This window comes from Coturnix japonica, chromosome 7 (assembly GCF_001577835.2).
Source record: "Coturnix japonica isolate 7356 chromosome 7, Coturnix japonica 2.1, whole genome shotgun sequence".
Lineage (NCBI taxonomy): Eukaryota > Metazoa > Chordata > Aves > Galliformes > Phasianidae > Coturnix > Coturnix japonica.
Genome location: NC_029522.1, coordinates 5,543,551 through 5,566,755, shown reverse-complemented (window position 1 = coordinate 5,566,755; position 23,205 = coordinate 5,543,551). Strand labels below are relative to the sequence as shown.

The 23,205-nt window shown below is 37.9% G+C and overlaps 1 long non-coding RNA gene across 9 annotated transcripts in view; it reads right to left on the bottom strand.

Annotated features, from left to right (window-relative positions):
- Positions 1 to 23,205, bottom strand: part of LOC107316441 — a 311,291-nt gene that overhangs the window by 129,415 nt on the left and 158,671 nt on the right. For 8 of the 9 annotated variants that reach the window (XR_001556346.2, XR_001556345.2, XR_004307965.1 and 5 more), the window contains exons 7-9: positions 20,307 to 20,463; positions 18,366 to 18,542; positions 6,880 to 6,923 (exon numbers count right to left, since the gene is read on the bottom strand). This is a non-coding gene — a long non-coding RNA (uncharacterized LOC107316441). The remainder of the gene's footprint in view (positions 1 to 6,879; positions 6,924 to 18,365; positions 18,543 to 20,306; positions 20,464 to 23,205) is intronic. The other variant, XR_004307964.1, reaches the window with a different exon arrangement.

Genomic DNA, 23,205 nt, shown 5'->3' with positions numbered 1-23,205 from the left:
AACACTTCTCTGTGGTTGGGCAGTGTAAAAAAGAGTGACAAAACTGAGTAATAAGGGCAGTAGTTAATGGAACAGGCTATTAAATGAATGATAATGAAACTTGGAACAGCAAATAGATAAGAGACTGATCATGCAGTAGTGCCAGACATTCAAAATGCAAATGCAGAGAAGACATGGTCTGCCCATAGGTTATACAACCTGATCACAGCTACCTAAATGCCATGGAAACCCAGAACACAGTCAGAACACATGGAAATTTTGCCCAGACTTGATTCAGCTCTGAACAAGCACAGTTCTGCAAGGATGAGTATGTTGTTAGACAAAACAAAGCAAAAGATAACTTGGAATTAAAATACAACTGACAATTAAAGATAAATGATTGAATCTTCAGAAAATGTTGAGCCTTAGGCTGATGGGGTAATTTTAGTTCTAGCGTTGTCTTGCAGCCAAGGCAGATACATTAATGCATTTAAACAGAGGAGTATTTCATGCACAGAAGCGGAAAGATTGCTTCATTGTGGACAGGTTGACTGGCACCCATAAATTTTTCATTTGCATTCACCATGTAAAGATGATAGGATTGACTGTACTAATCAGATTAAATATTCATCCAGTAGAGCACCACCTTTTATAAATAACCATTTGCGGAGGCTCAAGACGACACTATGAACTAGGATGGAGTGATGCTTCCTGTCTCTGAGCTTCCAGCAGCTTCCAAGCTGACATTTCCCTCCCCAGTTTTATGATTATGCAACATTACATCATTTATCTAATCACATTTTGCACCCATCACAACTTTTTGTATGTAAAAAACTCTCTGGCTCAGAGTTTCTCAATTTAATTATGCATAATACAAAACAGTTCCTCTTTTCATTTCATATAAATTGTCTGCCTGATCATTTCATTCTGTGTACCTTGGTTTCTTTCTTTTGAATAGTGAATAATCATTCCCTCAAGACTTCCTCCACACCATCCAGGATTCTATAAGATCTCTATAATAACCACTCACAGTTGTTACTTTTCTAAGCTGTAGAGTCTCAGTTATTTCATTTCCACTGCATATGGGAGGTGTTCAGTACCTCTGATCATTATTCTCTGTATTAGATTTCTAGGTTGCTACACCCTTTTTTGAAATGAGGAGAGCAGACACATATCTTACATTTCAATGTGAGTCCCCCACAACTGTGTGGAGCTGTATAATGACTTTCCATCTCTTTCATCATTTTCTTACACCTTCACTTTTCTGCCCACCATTTAATGCCAAGATAACATCTACATGTAACCACAGACCGGCTTACAATTCCTTCTCAATAACAGCATGCTTAGAACCTACCAAGCTATTAAAAACGTTTGTTTGTTTGTTTCCCTCTGTGTGTATGGTATTTTATGATCAACTGAATTTAATCTGCTGCCCACTTGGCACTATGAGATCATAGAACAGTACAGATTCCTGCTTCCATGCTCTTAATTCCCTAGCATCAGCTAACTTCACTATTCATTCCTTCTTCTTGCTCACACAGGAATATGTCAGACAGCAACCATTAAAGCATCCCACTGAAAATAAAAGGCCATTTCTTCCCACTCTTTGCATTCTAACTTTACATTGGTTACCTATTTCTGACCATACCTTGTTATTCATCTCCTAACGGGGTAGTTTCATTAACACACACTGTCAGAAAGCCTTATTCAATTCTTTAGTGTGCTTCAAGGAGAATTCAGAAATGAGGTGGTGCAGAGTATAGCTGGACGCAATGAAGTGCTATAAATACATATGTTTTAGCATGGATTGAAATACTCAAGGATCATAATAAAAGATGAATTTATTACAATTAAACATGCCTTCTTTAAAAAAAGAAATCCTGTATGAAATAACTACATAACACTAGAAGTAAATAAATAAATAGCTGTGCTGGAAGTTGCAATTCTTTAGATTAGAACTAGAATGCATTACTTTTAAACTGCGAGAACAATTAAACACTCATAAGAATTCAAACACATAACCAGCTACAGCGGTGGATTCTCTACCATTTTCTGGGCTCAGTCTACAATCTACTTATTGACTTGTTGCTCTATTAATCCCTTTTTTTGGGATCAATTTCCTGTAAAACATACAAAAAATCTATTTCCATGGGCTTCTAGGCACAGTCTGGAAATATGATGAAGATCTTAGCCAGCTAAAACAGTTAATAATTTTCTCTCTATATTCCCATCCTAAGAAAGGTACTATATTATATCCCTTCACACTGAGTCATTTGCAACCGATGTATACCACTTGAGACTCCTATGCACACACTTGGGTTTAAGTGCTACCAAATCTCTTCCTTGCCTCCTCTGTCTAGACAACCTGTGTCAGTACTACATCTATATGCAAAAGAAGCAGCTGACCCTTTTCGATTTGAATTTCAAGCTAAACTGCTGTAGAGAGTCTATGATAGATGCAGAATAAATCAGCTGTTTAAGAAAGCAATAGATGTCTGCTCTCATCTCCTCGAGTGATGCTGATCTAATGCTTGTATTATAAAATTGCTGTGAGTATCTCCCACGTGGCAAAAGGCAGCCAGCATAGACAATGACGGGGCTCACTGCTTTCAGCCTTATGATTATACAATTATCTCTGTCTGATACACTGTCTGAGCTGAAAACCATAGGTTTGATCAATGCTATAATGACTTGTACGGCATTTCTTTTTTCTATAATCTATTATGCCATACTTATGTTCTAACCAGCTTTAGCTTATACTGAGTGCACTGACTTCAGCTTTTCAGTATGATCTCAGTGTGCACCTACATCTACTGTCCTTACTCCAAGCTCCATTAAGAAAAATATATTTGTTTGTAATGCAGTGGCTGTACTATTTTTATTATTTTTTTTCCTGCAGTGCTGAAAAATGTGTCCAAGCACAACACAAAGCAATGCTTGCAATTTGTAGCTTACTGTCTGTACTGCTGACAGTTTAGAGATCAAATAATGAAGTGTGAGGGGTGTGCTGATCACTGCCGACCTCGTTATGTTATATTTCAAGAAGAGATGTGCAGCAGACTCACAACATCCAACACCACTCAACAGCTCATTAATCAGCAGCCTGCTGATCTCTTGTCCTCTTTGCTATTCCACTCAGCTAGAAACTATGCTTATACAGGAGCTCTTGAGCAAGTTGTTTCTATAAAGGAGACAAATACCTGTCTGGTCTTTCTTCTGGCTGTGGAATGTGCTCACTGCCAAGCCCAGATAAGGCTTGCTGGATAAACAGATGTGTCTCTCAAAAGCAAGAAACATGGGAAAGCGCATAACCATATATCTCTCTTGAGTTCAACAAGGATCCAATGTAAAATCTCTCTCTGAGGCTCTGAAAGAACCAAACACAACACACAAACCATACTCTTCCTTCAACTTCCCGCCAAAAGAACTGTTAATATGCTCAGAATGCAGAAATTAAGCACTGCCAAGATTAAGCAGTCCTTAGCTTTACTGAGTTCCAGGTTAATGAGGAATACATATAGCCCAGAAAGAATATACAGAATTATGCAGATACTCCAATAAAGATTAAATCAAAGAAGCAAGACTGTCTTCTCTGTAATGAAGGCAAAGACAAGTTACAGCAGTAGTCATTAGCCAGAATTAGTCAGACAAAGCAGAGTTCACCTGGTAGCAATTTTCCACATATATTTTCCATTTTCTCCTTTACTATTCTAGCACATATTTTTGTATCTTATTGTCAGCAATCATCCAAGAATTTATGCAATAAACATGAATTATTTAAAGGAACAACAAAAATGCTAAAGATTGTTTCTAATGTAAACTGTCTACAATCTTATATAAAGAATAGAATAATGCAGAACAGCTCTATTGGAAATGACCCCAGAAACCACCAAGTACAACTGCCTGACCACCTCAGGGCCAAAATGCAAAGTGCATTATCAAGGGCACTATCCAAATGCTTCCTGCACGTGGACAGGCGTGAGGCACTGCCCACCTCTCTAGGAAATGCGTTAAGCATTTCATAGGGACTGTTAAAACCACCTGTTAAGAGAACAGTTACAATGCCATAAACACTTTGCCTCCTGTTAACCAACACCCTCTCAAAGTAATATTTTAATAAGACTTTAAAGAAGTGCCTTTTCATTAAGCACAGCTCTTTTGTGTGCATTAGAAACTGCACTGCTGGTTGACCTGAAACAGAAGAAGATGCATGAAAAGCCTACCATGGTGAGACTAATTTCTCTAACTGTAGATTGTGGTGGGATGATGGAACGGTTGTGAACATGCAGGAATTTCAGTCAGAAATATTACTGACCAGACAATGTGACGGGGAGCCAATGCCTCATTTATGTGTAGTTTTCCAGTTTCCTTCTTTTTTCTTTTTATGTTATAGAATGCACTGACTTTGCACACTTATTTCAATCAGAAACAAAACAACAAAACCACACACAAACACAAGAAAAAAACATTTTTGTTTCCTTAGAGGTGAAAAAAAAAAGTAATTATTTTGTCCCGGTAAATCTACCAATGAATATAAGAAAATAAAGGTCATTTGTTAGAAGCCATACACACAGCATAGTACACGATAGTAGAAATTAATTTTCTTGCTACAATGTTTTAATAATGTATTACTCATAAGACTTCTGTGCTCAGCACTCCCAACTGATATCAAAGCTCTGTCACTTCAGATGCTCCTTAGAGCAAAAGTGGGGGGTGATGGGAAATAGAAGCTGAAGGTGTAAGGGACTTACAAACACAGTAATGGTTTTACACATCACTGACATTTAAAAACTCATTAAATTAAATAATTCTGCCTGCAGGAAGATAATTAACTGGCCATCTGGGCAAGTGCTATTAAAAAGAATGAAAGAAAGAAAAGGACAACCAACCACAAAAACCCACCACAAACAAACAAACAGAAAGATTCCTATGCATTATATCAATATTTCCCACAGTGGGAAATGTTAGGTCAAGTCTAATAAAATAAGCAGAATTTCTAGCTCTTCAAATTCAGATAATGCTCTATCACCATCAATACTTAATTGGCTTTCTATTTTTTTCTGCTTTACCACTTCTAAGTTTAAACCATTGGCCTATTTTTCACACTCACCCGCTGATGGGATTAGAACTGGCACTATCACTGTAAGCTTTATGTTCAAGTAATAATATTTCTAATGTAAATCTTACAGTAAACACAAAGCGTCTCTACCTGTCTACCCACCCGATGGAGCCCTCTCCACAAATCCAAAATCCATTTTCAACCTTGTACACTGCAACTTTCCCCCTGCAGGAAAGCATCTCCTCAGCTCTAACTTCCTATAGCCTTCCACGGTAATGAAAAGCAAGATATAAAAATGAGCACATATACACTTAAATCTGTACATAAAGCATCAGTGAGGTAACCAGCTGTTCTTTAGGCTCTATGGAGCCTAAGAATGGGGGGAAGTGACAGAAGGAGCTTAAGCAGCCCATCAGACTAGTCACTTTTGTTAGAAAGCAGCCAGCAGGCAGGGACAGACAGACAAGGCAAGAGAACATCACCCACTTCCTTGCCTAGTCTGCTGCACACAATAGGTTACTTTAATTTAATGATGCCCTACTTTTAAGGGAGAGAAGAGGCTACTCAATTTCAATACGGATTGCTGAATTAGACAGCAGGGGCAGCTTCTAAATTCATTGCTGGGTAATGTGATATAGTGATACCATGGTGTACATCATACTTCACACACAAGACAAACCCTTCATGAAAGGGCAGAACACCGTAGAGCATCCCAAATTTTCATTTCCTGTCAGTATGTCAGTACACGCTACAAGTGAATATACAGCTCGGGCAGGGGAGTGCTATTTTCAGCAGCCTTTATCAAAAGTCAAGAAGCCTCATTTCAACAAGAAACATCATCTGTCAATGCAGGAAAGAGAATGAATGATAGTAGCTGTTTAAAAACTGCCAAGGAATGATTCAACATTCATCAACTCACTTCATTCTCATTAGCAATATTGAAATATCTAATTTAGAAACCTTTCACTTTTCCTTTTTAGATGATGGTATGTTTTTAAACTTGTTTTATGGAGAATAATCAGTAATAATACTTCCCTTCTTTCTGTGAAATCACGAGATGATTCATGAAATAATTTCCATTTCATCTGGAACATTTTCCCTTCTGCAGTACCTGTGGAATCAAGTCAATTGTCTGTCTTTTTCAGAAATCATTAGCTCTCTAGTGCAAACCCTCTCTTAAGATGCTTTTATTACTTCTGAAAGCTCTGTCTCCTAATGGACCGAATGTAATTGAGCACAGATGCTATTTGCAATGGATAGACAATCCAAACTTCCAAGCAATTGCTCAGCATTGAGTTACCCTGAATGCACAAATAAGATCGTTATTGTTATTAATATTTATCCATTCAGCTCTACCTTGCAGACATATGAGAATGTTATGCAATCTTCTAGCCCACAGGCCCAGTTCAGACTCTCTTTTGCCTTCATTAGAAAAACAAAGAAAGCACTACATCCCACAGAAACACAAAGACTTTATGATCTTCATCTTATTTGCTTTGAAAAACCTCCTGCAGAGTTCAGTGGGATTTGGACTAGACTTTCTCTGACTTACAGAAACAAGATCCCTTTTTTAGTATACTATATAAGTTGTCTAACTAGGAACTAATTAATGTTTTGACATTTTAGAATAGTACTTGGTATTTAAAGGAAATATTTCCAAAGATCGTTGACCTTGATATCAATCAGTGTGATTACCAACATCAAAAGAACATAATTCTCATAATGCTATGGATCAGCATGCTCACAATGATACACAAGTCGTACCAGCCGTACTAAAGAGCTTAAGAAAAAAAATCTTAAGAAAAATATTAAATAGCAAAAAAGAAAAATCAAAGACTGACCTTTTATAAGCATCCAATAGCTTAGATATGTATTCTGTGTTTATCTGAAATGACAAGAAATCAAGGTGGGAAAGAATTAAGATTGAGGGCATGCTTCCTCGGGGCATTTCAGAATTCACATCTTTCCTCTTATCCAAACTGGAGGCTCATTAATTCATTACTTTATTCTACACACAGAGAGAAGCGTGAAAGTAAAACGAAGACCTGCTAAACTGCTAACACTTGCTAAAATTATTATCACTAATTTAGGTTTCTCATTTATCCCTATTTATGTTTTTCCACCTTAATTTGGATGCGTCAGAATAATTTCATAAAACCTTATGAAACTGAAAAACACATCCTGTCTGTTTCAATCTGCTAGTAAAAAGCACCAGCACAAAACCAAAGGGCAATCAGTAGGGTATGTCATGGTTTTGGTTTTCTTTTATGGGGGTGTTCAAATTGCATTCACAGTGGATTGCAGGATACACATCCTAACACCCAGCTTCTGTTGCAACCACTTGCCTAACGAATCAAGCTCAAGTTGGTGCCTCACATCTTAAGAAGCACACGTGGAGGAAAGAAAAAATTACATATTGGTTTGCATGCAAGGCAATGGCTGTCTATTCAGAACAAGATTTCTTAGCTGTTTTCTCCCTTTGATATTTTTTATTCAAAAAGGAAAGAAGCAATCAATTAGCAGGGGGGCCTACAAATTGCTGTAGAAAAGTACTACAGCATTTGGAATATAAATCCTTTGCTGTTTTAGTGTCTCTTGCTTATTTTATATACACACAAAAACCTTTTTAAAGCATAGTCTTGGATGAAGAACTAGTCCATAGCCTTCTCAAACTCCCACTTTTGTCATATTTTTGTCATTTAAAGCTATCATGAAAAATGAAAGAAAATTGATTCACTGCAAAACTGTTTCTACTGTACTTTATCAGAAGAAATCTGAACAGGTTGTTCAGCACCTTCATTTATTTATCAACTTATTCTGCCCCTCCCAAGCTTGATGCCACCTATTAAATTCCACTTAAGACGTTTTTTTTGCCACTTCCCCACTACCCTTTTCCTTATAACACCGTGTCAATCATTTGTTAGTATGGGAATGTCCCCAGCTATCAGTCAGAAATCTTGCTCCTTCAGGAGTCTGACATCACCAAAGCAATCTGTCCAGTCAGTCATGTATCAGACAAGTCTGTTAAATAGCTATGTGCATTTGTGCATTATACCATGAAAACATATGACATTTATATTATATATATATATATATATATGAAATAAAAGAAAAATCAACCGCATTATTATGTAATAACTTTCTAACAAGACACTAATAAAACCTCTTTTTGATGTGTGCCTTAACATATAAAAGCTTAGTGCCTACACTGCAGTTGAGCATCCTCCTGGATGGAGACTCACTTCATTCAATGTTTGTCTCCACACATCATATCCAGATTTTCAATCTTGAATAAATCTATCTGGTCTGACATTACCACAGTTGAGTCTAAGCACATGACTGAGTTTCCCAAATTCTGGAGCCCCCTTCAATGCACGGAGGCAGGCATGCCCAGAAGGTAACAGAGATGCTAAAAGGGTTCCATCACCTCTGGAAGTACCTACAAATACCCTAAAGAGAACCTGGGTGATTATGGCTCTCTGACCACACGTTTTTCAGTACCAGCATTTGACAAACATTCTTCTGTCCTTTCCAGCTGTTCCTAGGTATAAAGTGCCAATGTTGTATTTCTCTGCAGTGTACACATTTCCCAATTTTCAGAACAGGGATGCTGTTCTGTGGGCCACAGGCACTTGTGGGCAGGTTTTTCAAGGCACAGATACATTTAAGTTTAAAGACATCCTTTAGGCAGAAGTTAAGAGCTCAGGCAGCTCTTTGCATCTGTAAACAACATTAGAAGAGGTGCAGAACGCTTAAAGCAGAATGATTAACAGCAACAGCGTAAGCACTGAATAACTAAAGATCTGTACCCACACTGCAAGAGCAGCTCAGTGAAAAAGAAAATGAAAATGCATAAGCCTAATGTGTGCGCTGTCACAGGAGAGTTAAGATGTAATCAGTTATTGAAATTAAAATGTCTAAGCGTCAAAAATATCTAAATCGTTAAAGCAATGGCATTTAGCCAGAAAATGCTGAATTCCGTATCAAAAAATATTTCCAGCTGGGTGGTGTGTCTGAAGAGTCTAAAGGCAGGAGGAAAAGAAGCTCTGAGTATACTGCTATTCACAATTAAACCCCTGCGGGAGTTGATATGTACTAGATGTTTCAGGGCTATAAGGTGGCTCTTACCTACCACAGAGAAATGACAGCTACAGTTACAAGAGCTTCTGCTACTTTATGTTTATTCCAGAAGCAAGAAGCAACATATCAATAGAGCACAAAGCATATGCAAAAGTAGTAACCACTCACTGAATATGTCCTCTCTTTATGCCTGTAAAACTGAGCAAAAATACTCTGCCATTAAACAAAACTATCGTTAAGAAACAACATCAGTAGTAAATGTTTATATTAAGACCTAACAAAGTACCAGGACTCAAGTAAGCACTCCCGGAGGTACACTCAGCACTTCTAAAGAAAAGTAAAAAGGTTAAGAAAATATATGCAGAGCAAGGTCTAGATTAAATATCTGAAATTACTATTATGTAATTATTTTTTATTCTCTCACTGGAAAAGAATCTGATTGAGATAAAAAGGTCATAAAAGGACAATTTTGTTTTACCTGTGCAGTTTTAATGTTACAAGCATACTAGGAAGCACAGCTGGAAAAGAACTGAAGGAAATGTTGTATTTCAAGGGGACTATTTTATGACCACAAGACTGCCCTACATAGCATTGTTAGCACCTGGGATTTTTCCTGCAATACTGGAAAATATGCCTGTCCAGCTTACTGAACTGAGGACTGTATCGACATTATTCATTTCAACCACAAGTAAAGCTGAACATCTGCCAACATCAAAAGAAGGTACTTCAAAACTCAAGGCAGCAAGGACTCAGTGTCAAAAAAGCGAGTGCTTTTTACTATGAAACTAAAGTGTAGACCACAGGACTCAGGAATACAGTCCTCAGGAAAACTGTTTCTATGAGCAGCAAGTTCACAGCAACTGAATGAATCTCAGTAATGTAGAGCACAATTTGGCATGTATGCAACTAGGTGAAGAGTCAATCTTCTCTTGTATTTCCTATATATCTGGACCAATTTTGTAAAATAATAGGACAAACACTCCCCCCTCCAAGAAAGGTTATTTGTGTGTTTTAATATATTCTTCCAAATTACAGTAAAACAAAAATCTAAAAAAAAAAAAAAAATAGAATAAAAAAAATGCAATCATTTTTAGAACTTCATGAAATTCCTTTTCATCAGCACAGTATGTAGTACATGACCTGCAGACATCAGCAGTGAAGTTCACCACAGCAGCTGGCTATGCACAGTACTTGGCTTCTGCCTGAAACTCAGACAATTAAGTCCTGGTGGGCAGCACAACACCAGCATGGATTCTCTCTCTTTGCTTAAACCAATCTAGCTCGGCAGTGGTCCTAGAGATTGTTTTATTCACAGATAATTATAATGAGACACCTGTAAAAGTTTCATCCATTAAGGATAGAGAAAATCAGAGGATCTCAGTCTATCTCAAAGGCAGCAGCATGTAGCATCTGCTGCTAGGGTAAGGTCAGGAGTACAGAAGTAACTTTGGATGGGCAGGAAGGCAAGCACGGAGCTAATCCAACCCAGGATGGAGGAACAACTGTAGAGCAGTACAGCAATATCCAAAAGAACCTGACGTCTATCAGATGTCTTAAGAGCCATCTGCCCTCCAGAACAACACATATCCTTCAGGCATCTTGCTATTCAAAGAGCACTTATGAAATGCCATGTAATACAAGAGCTGTTTTCTTTTTCTAATGATTTTCTGAAGGAAAAGAGGCCAAGATGTACTGCATCTTTTTAGGAATGCTGGACATCAGGAGAGTGTACCAAACCAAGCAGCTGAGAGACTGAAAGCTAAGGTAAGAGAGCACAACTCTCCCCAGCTAAGATTTCAAAGAAAAAAGGTATCCCTGTAGCTTTAAAAGCATATATTTTACTTTGCAATCTAGGAATAACAATTAGTTCAACACTGAGCCAAAGAGTTGCCCTGAGTGACACAGCAGATAACTATGTTCTGCTCTTTCTCTTGTTTTCCGTCTATGCAGGTGAACTTTTCCCTCCTTTCTCCATGTTGCATGATAATATGAAGTGGCGTGTTTCTTGCAGCAACTAAGTAGATTATTTTCTTGTGAACAGAAGAGCTGCTTTAAAAAAGGCCTGTATCACTTTTGAAAATAGGAGTTAAGCATGTGAGTAACTTATAAATCTCTAATTAGAATTTCACCCTTATTCTACCATGTGCCTCATATCTCCATCTGTAGCCTGGAGATAAGAGCTTTTCAATGTTGCTGTTTCTAGCATCCTGGGAATACAATGGCTAGAGAAAAAGAGACACAGCAGCAATGAGCACTCAAAGCTGGCATAATGGCAGGGCTGAGTTGATAGCATCCTTTTTCATATGCAGTGAAAAAATGCTACTAATCTTATCAGTTTAAGTATGCAGATTCATATCAACCTACAGGCTGGCCTCTTGTGGTTTGTTTGACATAGAACTTATGGAGATCTATGTATGAAATCATATAAATTAATGAGACTACATTCCTGTTCCTATCTGTACCATAACCATTAGAACTTTTGAGCACTTTCTAATCAGCTGTGGTTATTTCCATCCATGCTGACAGACTTATTTCTTCAGCTGCTATCAGAAACCAAGGAAGGCTGAACTTCAGAAGATGTGATGGCTTTGGAGGAAAACCTGTCAGTGCCTGACCTGGGCCAAGTGCACTGCGGTCTGTGGGTGCACGGCTACAGCATTTCCCTGTGCAATCTGAAAATGCACCTGGGATACCGACAAATAAACATGCAATTGTATTCAAACATTCTTAATTGTTAAAGTCAAAACACTTTAAATTAATCTTAATTTCTTTTATGTTCAATTCTGATTTTTTACTGTACTCAAAGCACCCAAAAACAATGCTTAATGCTTTAGTTACAAAATGAAGATACCCACTGGAATAACAACAATGTAGCACCCATTTATTCCCCTTCCTTTCCTATGGCCATAGGCAGAACTTGAATTGTATAACAGCCTACTTGCAGATAAGACCTTTTATGTTTTCTCTCCACGTGCTGGCAGGAGTGAGGGAGCTGAGCTGGCCATGAGGCACAGAGCAGACACAAAATGGCCGCTGGCCAAGGCCCCGCGTGGGCAGCGCTGTGCACAAGGCCTCAGCCGCGAGGTGGAGCTGAGGGATGCCGGGGGTAAAGACTAAAGGAGAAACCAAGTCAGTGTGCATAACAAAACTCTCCTACAGAAAGAACAAAGGGAAATGGCTGCCAGAGGAAGGACAGAAGTTTCCAGAAGGCTGTTAGCAATGTGGTAGCATTGGCTCCATTATTAAAGTCCTGATTTGCCCTGGGTTCCCTTCTGAGCCCAGGCTTGGGATGGACACCTCACTGGAAACCAACCTGCATCTCTGGGGTCTGTTGGATGCCTTCAGCACTGATAATTTTATGAGATTTGTAGCAAGACCTATTAATCACGAAGCCCCCACATCCTTCCATATCACAAAGTGCCACAAACTTACTGCTGCCTTTTCTATACACAAAATGCATGCAGCTCTGACTCCCGTGCCAATGGGAAAACCCTCGGTTTAGGACTAAAACCAGACAGAGTATTCACTTAAGATGCATGTAATCAGCGATATGCATCACAGCATCCAGTTGTAGCAAGATCCATGCCTGCCCTTGGTTTACCACACCTGGTAAAAAGCATGTGCTTCCACATCTTCCACAGAGCACTTTCCGTGTAAGTTCTTTTTTAACTAAGTATAATGACAGTATCGCTTACAATTAGCAGCTGATACTGCTCAAGTATTTGCACACCATACCATTTTGTCAATTACTCTGCTGATGTCATGAAATGTGAGCACAGCAGGGAAGCAAAGCTATCCCATGCTAATCGATCAAAAACCAGAAGCTGCCAGGCTCTCAGCAGTTGGAGGGCACAGTCACTCCAGTTTGGAAGACTGTGGAGGCAAAGGCATAATAATTTGCTGACGTGCCACTTCTTAATGAGCAGAGCAAGCAAAAATGCAAGGACACACACATGTACACTCACACTTTGAAGCTGTAGGAGCAGAGCAGCAGACACAGTAATGGGAGATTGTTCCCTGTTTCTAAGCAAGAAATAGAGAGGGTAGTTGAGATCTGGCTTCTCTTTTACGCTCAGAATTTCATTCTTAGAATACCACAAGTATTTATAATTAGAGTTAGCACTTTCTCGACTTTTGTAACTCATGTCTGCTAATACTGCTGATGCAAATCATGCATGAAATATTAATCTGGGTTAGAGACACATACTCTGCTATATTCCTTCCACTTTCACATTACATTTTGCTATGTGCTTTCTGTAGATTTCTTTTTCCCCACTCCTTGAAATTCAGTGAAGAATCAGAATCAATGCTACAATGTAACTCCCTGCAGAAAACCAGTCCAAGTCTAGGAAATCATCCACTGACCTAAATAAGGATATAGGAATAACACTTAACTGTGAATGAGAGGAAGCAGAACTATGCAGAAAGGATATCCAGAACTTCTGTTATGGGAGAACACAATTAGTCAATTAATCAATGCAATGAAAAGCTGCCTCTGTGAACCCCCTCTAGTGTCCTTATAGTAACAACATTTGTACAGCTGGCAAATTTTAACAAAAAGCAATCACAAGAACCATTTTGAAAGTTAGGGAAATCATAAATACCATTAAAGACTAAATATTAATTACAACAAGTATCATCCAAACATCTTACAGAACTCTGAGGTACTAACGAAGCCTGTTAAGAGCAATAAACAGGTTTACAAATTAAACTGCAGGGTGATATATTAGACAAGCTTCAGTTTGCTGGAGCTTTTTGTATAATGAGGTTCTTTTGTCTCTTGATACAATAAATCCAATTTCATGTGTTTATGATGACATCCTATTAAACTGCTGTGTAGGTAAAACATCAGAAAAACATTTTGCAATTTCTCAATGTCCCTGATAGCTCTTTTAAAAAAACAGAACACAGAGTTCTACTCTGTAGCGTTATACAGCATTGTAATAAGATTATGCACATATTTGTGTTGAGTTGCAGCCCGTGAATTCTTCATTATGATCAATCTGACTTATTATTTTATCTTACATCTTTAAGACTTTAATGTTATCAAGTCACACAACAGTAATGATCAAAGGATTTCCTTTCACTTGTGTGTCTGCTACCCAAACAGAGTGTTGAACCACCTCCAGACACTTTAATTTAGATTGAAATGAAAACTAGAAATGAGAAGCAGGGGGTGAGGTGGTTAGGAGACAAAAGGAGAAAGAAAAAGAGAGTTTTTCTGTGCACACGTAGGGTAGGGACTATGTATGTATTTTGATTGAACAAAACACGTGAAGGCTGAGAAGGATAGTGATGCTTTTTAAGCCAGCAGTGAACACTCATATTCTGATGCATCAACCTTAAAACAGCTGGACTAAAAAGAAATGAAAAGAATAAAAGTTGTTTTGTTTTCCTTAATCTAAAAACAAAAAACCTTATAAAATTTCAGTGTGCAAGAAATCCTGCTGCATGCAAAAACCAGTTTCTAATAATGGCTACAAACACTGCAGATACCCTTAGCTGTTACTTTCCATTAACCAAAGCTTACTAGAAAGTTGTTGTTTTAACTTAAAAAATTTAAGATTAAACTGCCAACCATGCCTATAGGGTGCTGGTTGTGCTACTGATAATAGGAATACATTACAATGTAGCTAGTGGCAGAGGGAATCCAAATAAAAAACAACCTGTGATGTTTCCAAGTGCTTGTTAAAAGCAAAGGACTAGTAGAAATCCGACCAGAAGGTTAACTTGTGAAACATATTCTAGTATAATTTCTATATAACTTCATTTTATTTGAACATCCAATGTCAAAATTGACTACTCATCATTATTTTTACTGTCAAAAATTCATCCAGTATTTCCCTGCAAAGCAAAACAATGCTATCGATAGGGAGAATTCGAGCCTTTGTTTGATTTTCTTTGTTCCCCCTGGCAATATCTAAAGGAAGATTTTGTTTAAAAGCCTCAAGGAAATCACTCAAGTGTGTGAAGCTACATGCCACTGAAAACAAAGCCGCTGGTGACATTAGTTAATTATTATCGTTACTGTGCCACTACCTATGAAGGTTTGCAGCCCAAGCAGCAAAACAACAGGAGTGATAATATTCTATTCTAGTTTTCTGTTGTTTAAGTATACAGATCTCTTAGAGAAATGGTCTGCAGACTGAAATGCATCCAGACAATGATGGCAGCAGGACCCTACAGAACAGACATTGCCATCAGCTCGCTCACTCCCTTCTCAAGGCAGAGACGCAGCTCCAAGTCCTCAGAGCTGGGAAAGGCGTGGGATGCCAGAGCATGCCTCTCATTATGAGGGTTTTAATGTATTGACCCGTGCTTGGAGCTCATTACTCTATAGCTCTACATCATTTTCTGCTTCTTTCCTCCCTATCTACCTCCCTTCAATCACAGGTGAGCAACTGCTGCACAACAACAGATGAAGTTTATCCTTTCCAGGATATGGAGATATCACAGTACTTTTTACAACCTTCTGTAATGAATAAATAGCTTGATACAGCTTGATATTAAGATCTATTTTTCTTTCAATTTAGACTCACTGAAACAGAGGAACCATAGAGAGCTGTTGGATACAAAGGCTGATGCTTTTTGACCTGCATTTGTCCAGGCGCAGTGTCTATGTGTAGAACTCCCTGTTGTTTGTTACTGCTACTATCAGAACCTTGAGATTTTTTGTTACAGTTTGATTCATTTGTTCTATTTTTTGTCATGTTTCTACAAGCCTCTTTACATGGCTACTGAATAAAACAACTACAGACTTGTGTTGTCTGAAAAATGAGAATGCATTCCATTCTAAGTGGTTCAAGATCTGTTAGGTAGTGAAGTCATTATTTAAAAAAAAAAGATCGGAGGGCTTTTTCCATTATTCTGTTACTTATATTCATGTTTTGTACAGCATTAACAGAGGTGAAGTCAGTGAAAATCCTATATTCCTTATTCTGCTCATAATATTTGAATCAGAGAGAACGAAAGAGAAAGATGTCCGTGAGGGCAAGCCTGGATGTCCGAAATCTGTGCTAGAAATCTGTCACCAGCACTGCAGGTTTTGCTGCAAACAGCACAGCAGTCGGTGGCTGGGCAGCCAAAAAAGCAACAAGGTCATTCAAGGAGCTGCTGTCACAGACCTGGAGGCTGCTAGAAAAATACTGGAGTTGTAGCAACTGCATTTAAATAACAGAAAGCTCATTATGTAAGCTGTTTTAAGACACTAGGACTGCTACTCCATCCTGTTCTGGTTTAGTCTTTTAGTTAATTTAGTTAATAAAGAAGATCAGTGCATTCAATTCTTTGTAGATGATGCCGAATCTGTTTTTCTAAGGTTAAAACATTGCGTTTTATTTTTATATTAAGTTTCACAGGGTCAGAAGGCCACCACTATAGCAAAATTAAAAGTTATTTCTCACGGCATCCTTGTCTTGCTAATACAATAAGGGCCTCCTTTGACAGTGAAGCGTATGAGAACAGAAAACATGCATTTGGGCTAGAGAGCAAATGAACAAGAAGACTTTTCTAAGAGAAACAGAAGAATTTAGGACACTGTGACACAATCCTCTGTTTGCAGTTCTGTACATTCAACATAGATAAGAGTAAAGAATACGCATATGGGTTATTTTTGTTCCATGGCATAAATCACCTGGTACCACTAGAGCTGGGAACTCTCCTGATCACAAGAGATGCACATAAGCAACTCAGCAGATGTGTTTTCCAATAGAAATGTACACTCCCTACTTTGTAGGGAGAAATCTGACCTTAAAATCATCTAGTGCTGCATCCACACAGGGATCTCTCGCTTTTTAACAATGTTGTAGGGGAAATGAGAAAGGAAGATAGCCCTAGATTTCCTAGTCGTTATTTATCCTAATTTCTTTGCACAAGCTCTGTCTCAAAAGCCATAAGATAAAGTGTCTCATTTCTGGTTAAGAATGCTGGCATATCGTACAAGTATCAGAAAGTTCTGGTAAAAAGAAACATCATGAAAATGGAAAGAGTGGAAGAGAAAAACTGCAAGATGAATTCACGTGTTTAAGCTAACAGCTTTTAATACTGAGACTCATAACCATTGCTTTTTCAAGGCAATCAGTCTTGTGACAAACCACTAATAGTAATCATCTGGATTCCTTAATGAAATAGGTGAGCAATAAGTAAATCAGACAATCTAAAACAGTGTTTTTTCTTTCTCAGTCATTGATAATGTCAGTGAGATGACAGTACCTCATAAAGAAGTCTCACCACTGTAAATTTGAATTAGGAAAGTTAATCTAATTTTCTGGATAACTAAAAGTTTCCATGCTAAAAGCCTGATCAAGAGAATCTCTAAAACCAAATAACAGGTAATATCAAGGAAGCAATTAATTCTTATTTTAATACTGTATGCTGCTAATAATTCCATATAATTTTTAAATTTATTAATCATATATACTTTCTTAATAAGAATTGTGATATTACCTTCTCATGCATGGACAAATTGCAGTAGCACTAAGTGATACAATGTGAGAGTTGATATATATGGCATTAAAATGACTTAGACATATTTACTCATTTTCAGCAGCTACCAACAGTTTACTTTTACCTCACGCTCCCAAGCAGATTGTTGTCAACCAATGTAAGAAGGTATTTTTTAGGCTGTTCAGACATGACTACTGTAGTAGAGACTATTAGAAACAGGTCCCAAAACCGGTCTCCTTCACAAGGAAGGGAACTCAGAACATGGGTCATACTAATTGAAGTATTCAATTTCACCCGACCATTTAACAAGATAATTATAAGTCATGGGTATTACAACGTCATTCCCTTATTTTCTTTCAATTCACATGCACACTTAGACTTCAATAGTTCAAATACTTCTGTTGATATCTCAAGATGGATACATGGAAAAGATTTTGACTGAAATATGGATTGCGGATGAAGGGCCAGGAGCAAAGTGACATAGAAAAAAGAGAGAAAAAGAACTATTTAGATTAAGAATAAACAAGTAAACAAATATGGAAATGGGAAATGTAAGTGGACTAGAAGACAAGCAGACCTCTCATATCTCCCTTAAAACAAAGATACATCTCTGGAAAAGAAGTAACTTATCCAAAACAGAAAAATAACCTGGTGTCCAGTAGGACCTCTGGAAAGAACACAGTTCAAGTAACAACTTGTGTAAGCTTAGAACCACTCTCAGATTCCACCATGAGTTTCATAATCGGTGAACTCAGCAGAAAGCATTTTGTAAAACTAAATTAATTTATCTATTTTTACTCACCTGTTTTCTGACATCTTTTTAAGAGATCCATTTCCAAAAGTCTCCAGCTGATAATGTGATGTCACTGCTTTAGTCTGAAGATACATTAAAATGAGAGTGAAATGGAGACAGAAGGGATATTTTATCATCTCTCTGCATTTTGTTTCGTTTTGTTTTGTTTCACACTGGCCACAAAATCTGAGGGGGAAAAAAAAACATTAAAAAATCCCCAAATTTATAGCAGATGGTTTAAAAAACAATCACATAATGGATATAGGAATACAATATATTCTTTTTTGCTCTGAACTTTCAGGTGAAACTAAAACATAATTTCAAATGCTTTCCATCCTACCAGTGTTTCAAATCGGTAACCTTATTTAGTGACTTGTGAGTCTTCAATTTGCAACAGCAGATTCCAGCCACAGAGGTTAGAGGATCAGGGATTAGGGCTTAATCTAGTTCAGATATATTTTTGGTACTGGCACACTATAACGAATAGCAATTCTAGAGTTAAGGCTTAAAAGTGCAGCATTCAGCTGCTCACCAATGCCAATGAAATGGATTGTACAACTACATAAAGTAATGACCTGCAGCTTTGCTGAATCCAAATGTATCACCTGAAAGAGATATAGACAAATGTGTTGTGCGATCTGTAGGTTTTTCCATTAATTCATTGTTTAGAAAGTGTCAGGTCAATGTCCTTTCAAGTAGAATGACTTCATTTGTCCTTAATTTATTCATTTTTAAATAAGAGATGTAGCTTCAAAGAGCACCACCATCAGAAGCAAAGAAGCTCAAAAGTAATAGGAGGGCGCAGTGATAAGAAATTATTAGGTGGTATGATAAGGCTGTTTGAGGGTCTCTGCTCAGTCTTACAGAAAAGCAACATTCCCCCAGAATGCCTCAGAAAATGAATACAGATTATGAAAGAAATGTAGTGTGTGTTACCAGTTACTGATTCCAGGAATACTCATGATGGAGAGCAGGATCTCCTTTTGAAAATCATGTTCGTCCAGCTTTTGCTTTACATTAGAAAGAGCAAAGATAACTATTTCTTTGATTTAGAATGATAACCTGGGCATTTTTTCATGTCATCTTGAAAATGAGTTCTCTTTTTTTCCAGTGAGTCACTGGCAGGGCAGAAATAAACATATATATGTATGTATGTATGTATATATATACACACATAGCCACTAAGTTTACACAATGAAGCAGCACACCAGTTGGAGACAGTAGTGAAAGAAAATCAAAATGATGCTGTTAGAACTTAAATGAGGCACAAGGTAAAAGAACGGGCCTAGAAAGAAAAGAGATTTACTTTTAAAAATTGATGTCTTTCATGTCTTTAGAGAACTTGGCCTGGAAAATTCCAGTCTTTTAAAGATCCAAACAGTGTAACTTATTAGAGCAAAGTTTAGTGGGTTTTTTTCATTCTTCTTAACATACCATTAATCAGAACTGAAATTAATCTACTTCTGTGTTTGATTCTTTTTCATTGACAACTTGTCAGGTTAGGTCAGAAACCAAGGTTAGTTTTCAAAGTAAACTTCTATAAATAAACAATATCTTCACAACAACTTATAAATGTAAATAGATATGTATATACACACCCCATTGTCTTTGAGCATTTTGGTTTTGAGGTCTATAGATCTGGGGAAAGAAACACCATGAGATGGTGTTCACGTGTTGTAAAAACACTTTTAAAATAGTTAAAACAGTCTGAGTTCACATTCATTTGTGCATACACCACAGGATGGAATAATGGCAATAAGGCTTAAATAATAAACCAATCTTGGATGCTCATTTAATAGGTGTTAACCTTCTGCAACAAGGTCCATATCTAAAGAACTACCTATGAAAGCAGTTTGTGTACTGCATTTTTCAAAGACATAAATTGCACATTTCTTGTTCAAACTCTTTGACTCAGCAGCCAGTAACATGCATTGACAAAGAAAATCTCACCGTATCTCTCACTCTCGAGAATTGCCTCCCTTCTCTCCACCTGAATGCTCAGCCTCTTCCCTCTGTCACTGCTTATTTTATGCAAGCACACAAGGTTTTGGGTGATCTTATTCTCAGATAACAGGAATGAAATGTCCAAGTTGTTCTCAAGACAACGCTGTAAACAGAAAGAACAAACCCAATTTTAAACTGAATAAGCCAAATTCGTGTTCAATGTTAAGTCAACTTGCAGTCATTTCACCTAAGCAAAGCCCAGCATATTTATGTCCCGCGGTCTGTGCACATTGCTAATCTTGAAATAAACTACTGGGATCATGAACTCAACCCATGTGAGACAATATTTTATACATTTTATTCCACATTCAAGGCCACAAAAGGTCGTTCAAACATGTGACGGAAACAGTGCTTTGCACAGATAAGGTTTTTGAACCTATTCTTATGGATGTTCTACAGTATTTCTAAGATACATGCTTGAAGTAATGTGTGCAATTCTGCTTTATTTACTTCCCAGGCTCTGTATACTTTGATGGTACAGTGAATAAAGATGAGAAAAAAAATGAAAGCAACTTTTATTCTACAGCACAACAATATGCAGTAAATAACCAAATATATATGAGCCATATATTTTAACTTAAACCTAAATATAATTATTCCTACTTCACGAAATTAAGTAACAAAATACTAAAGCCAAAATAATCCATAACTTATATGAATACAAATAATTTCTTTCACATTAATTTTAGCAGCTTAAGGGAAAATAAGGCATATATTTCTGCATGGCACAACAACTTTGATGAACAACTGCAGACTTAAAATTATCAGCAGTACCAGTGATAATAAAAGGCTATTTCATGTTCTCACATTTATTCCTACTGGAGACAACAGAGAACAGATGTAAAAAGGCAAGATGAGTCCCCATGCCTCGAGCCAGATTGTCTGCAAAAGCCCCAGTGCACCAGAACTTCATCCATTCTGTACAGAACCCACATCAAAACCAAGTACCAAATGTCAACAAGCTCAGCAACAATTTTTAAAGGAATCTGAATACAGAATTGGCTCTTTAACTGTTTGACGTTTGCCTTTTCAGGATGCTTCACTACACACATATTTAGTTACCTGGTTTTACAAACTTGCTTATTCTAGTGGAACATCAGGGAAAACAAGAGTTTAATTTAACACCTCTGTTTATCATAGACTTAGCTGTGCTACAAGACCTTTCCAATTCCAAATAGAGTGAAACAAATAAAACATAGGTGCCAGGTTCATTAGCATTTAATGAATAACAAATTAACTTGCCTCCGCTAGTAATCTGAACTTGTCTTACTCCAGAGTTTTTCAATTATATTATCTTCTTTCATGCAAATTAAAGGACTACACAAGCACAATTAAATGTGGCAGCCACAAACAATGGGAAAACTACTCAGAAAAATAAGGAACTTTTTATTCAGAGCAGATAACTGGCAACTCTCTTCAACTTTATCCATTGTAATCCGCCCAAGAAAGACATATTAAGATTGGGTTTCTAAAATAAACTAAGACTTGTTTCAGCTATTTGTCTTCCTCCCTGCTTTCCTTCTCTTTATGATTTTGGTTTCTGAAGATTAAACTGATGCATGCTCTACCTCCTCTGTTGTACTCACAGATTTGCTCACTGAATGCGTCAATGCAGACCCAGGCGCTGACTGGAACTCATTCTCTCCTTTACAATATTATTTGTCATTTTTCTAACTTTCAGAAAGGCAGATTGTAGGATAGGACGGTGAGGAGAAGAAGAGGATGGCATAACATATATTCATTTTTGTACGTAAGAATCACAAAGCTAATCTCAATACTTGAATATACTTTCAATACTTGAAACGGCCTCTATTTAAACCAGTGGACATTTTTCAAGCTCGGCAAGAAACAAACGACCTAGGGGGTCCTGATAGATGACAAACTTAAAAACATTAGCCAGCAGTGCGCTCTGCAGCCCGGAAAGCAATGGGATCCTGGGCTCCATCAGAGAGGGGTGGTCAGCAGGGATAGGGAAGGTGATCGTCCCTCTCTACTCTGCTCTGTGAGGCCCATCTGGAGTACTGTGTCCAGGTGTGGAGCCTCAGACAAAAAAAGATATGGAACATTTTTGGAAAGGGCTCCAGCAGGAGGGCCCACGACGATGATCAGGGGGGCTGGAGCACCTCCCCTATTTTGAGGACAGGCTGAGGGAGTTGGGTTTGTTCAGGCCTGGAGCAAGAGAAGCGTTGCGCGGGTGACCTCATTGCAGCCTTTCAGTAACTGAAGGGAACTTTTACTCCCAGGAGGGGAGTAAACTCTCGAAAGGGCTGATAATAGCAGGACTAGGGGAAATGGTTTTAAAGTTGAAGGAGGGAAGTATTCTAGTTTTGGACTGTTAGGGGAAAGTTCTTCTCACTAGAAGAGTGGTAGGTCCCTGGAACAGGCTGCCAGTGAGGTTTGTGGATGCCCGTCCTTGGAGGTGGTTCAAGGCCAGGTTGGACGGGGCCCTGGGCAACCTGATCTAGTAAAGGTGTATGTTTGGGGCACCTGCTAGGCAGGGGGGTTGGAACTATAATGATGCCTTGAGGTCCTTCCAACTGGGTAATTCTGTGATTCTGTGATTCCTGTGATTCTGTGTGACATTTTTCCAACTGGTCCTGATGCGAAAGATGCAACCTACTGCATATGAAATTAGTTAGACTAGTAAAATTCATTAATAATACATTAATTAATGGGTGCGGTACTCTTTTTCCCTTCTGTGTACTACAGTAACTCTTTATGCAATCTGGGTATGACTGACTTTTCTATGGCTATAAACACCAACTCTGTTCAGCCCAGTAAAAACACTGTTTGCTGATGAGAATAAATGTCTCCTCTTTTGTAACTGACAAACGTTAAAGGACTT